General features: G+C 49.1%; 1 protein-coding gene across 1 annotated transcript in view; it reads left to right on the top strand.

The window, feature by feature from the left end:
- The window catches only part of LOC106805042 (serine/threonine-protein phosphatase 2A 56 kDa regulatory subunit epsilon isoform-like), a gene marked incomplete in the record, with an annotated part of 59,909 nt that overhangs the window by 9,070 nt on the left and 47,231 nt on the right, over positions 1 to 3,608 (top strand).

Raw genomic sequence — 3,608 nt, 5'->3', positions numbered from 1 at the left:
CTCTCTCTCTCTCTCTCTCTCTCTCTCTCTCTCTCTCTCTCTCTCTCTCTCTCTCTCTCTCTCTCTCTCTCTCTCTCTCTCTCTCTCTCTCTCTCTCTCTCTCTCTCTCTCTCTCTCTCTCTCTCTCTCTCTCTCTCTCTCTCTCTCTCTCTCTCTCTCTCTCTCTCTCGACTCTGTGTTGGATGTTTTTCGTCCAGTCCGTCAAGCTAGACGAGTTTATACCTGTTTTTTTTCACGGTCTACGTCCTAAATTCTTCTCTTCGTTGCTAAGCAGCATTTCTAGAATGCTTCAATGTGCTGATTGGCTAGAACTACCTGTCAATCACTAAAGGTGGACAGGGTTAACTCCACAGGAACGTACGTTTAAAAGCGATGTGCCATATATATACGTATGTTCTTCGCGAGCGTTCTGTGAGTCCGCGAGTGGGTTTCGTGGCTTCGGAAAATTTGCCTCTTCGTGAGGTGCGTTTGACGCGAGGTAGATGCGCGTTTTAACGCGGAGGTGCTAATGAAAGGCATGTCAATCTAGTTTCGCAGGTGACTCGCAGGCCTACTCTGTGTGCATAAGTTCACTCATCAATAACTACGAGCGAAGTGACGCTGCATTAGCATAGCGCGCGCGTGTGTGAGCGCATAGAACGTCTGTTTTGTGCAGTCACAGTCACTGCAGTGTGGTTTATTAAAAATGATAAAATGCTGTGCATATAATATATATATATATATACAGGGCACGAAATTCAGGTTTTCTTGCACTGGCCCAGAGGGCTGGTAACAGCAGTTTTTTACCAGCCCTCACAAATTTTGTTTGTAAATTCAATGTCGTGTTTCACGCTTGCATTCTCGATTTCAAATTTGTAAAATGTTGATAAACTATGGCGTGATATCCTTTACGTAAAACAGTAAATTAATGGCTATTTGCTCATTAATGCTACAAATAAAAATGTAGGTACTCGCTAACACGGCTGAAACCACCGGCTCGGAAGGCCGCAGTGTTTTGCCAATGTTACCGGCCCTCCAAATAATTTGCCGGCATATGCCGGTGGGCCGGTGCTAATTTCGTGCCCTGTATGATAATGTATATATGCAAGTGAGCCTCTCTAGTCTCTAATCCTGACATGCTCTAGCAGTCTAGCTGCTGCATCCTATAGCGATACAGGTAATTAAGGATTATAGGAGAACACACACATAATGCTCTTAACCTAATGTGAATCACACCTGAGCCTAAACCAAGCTCATTATGCGGTTGACTGCTTCCGTTATTAGCACAATTACGGACAGCAAGGTGCGAGAAACAATAAACGAGCAAAATAATCCAATGAAGGGTTCGGGGGACCGTCTCGGTCATCCGCGAAGCTTTTCCGGCACACGGGATGATCGTGGTTACGTGTCCATGCGCGGACTAGCGCTACGGCCCCCGCACCTCGCATCATGTCGCGATGCGTAGCGCACGGAGGAGGGGGTGCAGCGCCAGGGTTGTGGCGTACGAGGAGGAGGAGGAGGTGGAGGAGGAGGTGGAGGGTCAACGCAGAGCTATGCATCCGTCTCTCTCGCCGGCGGCGGCAAATCGTTCGGTCGCCGATGCTGTACCTTTCCCCCGGCTGCGAATAACACTGCTTCAGTTATTGACAAGTCGTGAAGCCCTCCAAGATGCTTGCTGCACGGCTACAGTGCACAGCAGCAGCAGCAGCAGCAGCAGCAGCAGCGGGGGCAGCAGCAGAGTACAGCGCGGCGCGATCATGTGGTCATTACTGAATCTGAGAGCATTTTATGCTACCCGTGGTGTGGGCGTGTGTGTGTGTGTGTATGTGCGTGTGTGCGTGCGTGCGTGTATGTATGTGTGAGTGCGTGCGTGCGTGCGCGCGTGTGTGTGTGTGTGTGAGGGGGTGGTGATGTGTTTAGTTTACATTACGCCTGCAGGTGTTGACCCGCGACCTTACGCCGTAAGATGCGCGCATGAAGACTATTAGTAATGGCTTCGCGAGTAGTTTTAATGATATTTGCAAGCGAAGACGGGTCGTAAATGCCGTAATCGATAGCATTAACCTAAATCTCTGCAATTTTCATCTGCGCCACACGTTTCACCGTGGTTTATAGCGGATTAGGAAATGCGTGTGAGTTCCAGGTGATGATCGCTTAGTTTTTAGCTGAGTTTCTTCGTGGGATTGTTGCAGGTGCCTTACAAAATTATCGTTGCCGAACGTGCAGCTTGCAAAATTCGTCAGCGTTAGTCGGATTTGACTCCTTGCTGTCTGTCGTTGTATGGGAAGCAAGTTTAATTATATGTTAGTTGATCTACAAGGCAGTACTGTATAAGAGCAGTTCTTAATACGTCAATACTCAACGGAGCATTTACAAGTTGTTGTTTTTTTGGGGGGGGGTACAAGTGAAAAATGTGTAGCTGTTTGTAGGAAGCACTTAGTGTTAAAAAAAAAAGTTTTTGTGTAGCAGCTTTTCAACTCGAAAACGTTCGTTCGTTCGGTTGTATCCTACTGCGCACTGAAAAGAATCGGAGAAATGGCTACTCTCGTGTAATCGCTATCATCGCGTTAGATTCGTCATCGCGTAATCGCGTGAGGACGCTCGCCACTGCCCGCGAGAAAAGGCGGAGAAATTTTAACGAGACCGTCAACATCTTCGCCATTTTTGTTCCTGCGCATTAACGCGATTCGTGGGCGACGGAATAACGGAAGATTTTTTTTCCGGTGACGATGACGTCGTCGGAGTGGATATTTATTCTCGGTTGTGCGAGCGTGCGTGCGTAACTGCACGTTATACTGGTTGTTTCGCTCGCGCTCTGCATATATATGTAGCAGATGCGGCTTCGACAAAAATTGATCTATCTGTTATCTCATCAGTGACGCGCTGTTCGTCGCGTGATCGGTGTGGTTGATGCGCGCCGTGCTACACCGCGTGGGAAATGCGCCCAGCCACGAGACGTCGCCACTGTCGTCGCCCGGACGTCCCTGGCGGAGTTGGGCGACAGCGCTACGTAGAAACTACAGACGTTCGCGGTTCTGCCAGCGGCCAGAGGGTTCCCGTGCGTTCCTGCGATGGGTTGCTTTCGTTTTTTCCGCAACTGTTGTGCTCGTTAATTGTGTTATTAATCATAATGTCTTAATTTTTGATGCTTGCAGCGAATCGTGTCGCGCCGTCAATCGTGGCCAGCGAATCGCGTTGCTTTGTCGATCATGGCTAGCGAGTCGCGTCGCATCATTGATCAGTTGTTGAGCAATTTGCACCGAATGTGCAGAGAAGCTAAAAAATTGTAGCTCAGTGTGTCCACAGATAAGGTGCTGCGTTCGTGGGAACTGCGTGATACTGGGTGATATCTGTAATCGCGGTCAAGTGTCGCGGTCGTCCCCTTCATACACACAGCACATGCACCACACACTCATCACGCAGTGCATCACGCGCACGCGCACGCACACACACACGGACACAGACACGCACACACAGTCACACACACACACACACACACACACACACACACACACAGTCACACACACACACACACACACACACACACACACACACACACACACACACACACACACACACACACACACACACACACACACACACACACACACACACACACACACACACAC

The sequence above is a fragment of the Priapulus caudatus genome, unplaced genomic scaffold, assembly GCF_000485595.1.
Source record: "Priapulus caudatus unplaced genomic scaffold, Priapulus_caudatus-5.0.1 Scaffold97, whole genome shotgun sequence".
Lineage (NCBI taxonomy): Eukaryota > Metazoa > Priapulida > Priapulimorpha > Priapulimorphida > Priapulidae > Priapulus > Priapulus caudatus.
Note: the sequence above shows the minus strand (reverse complement) of the source record. Positions and strands in the feature narration are given on the sequence as shown.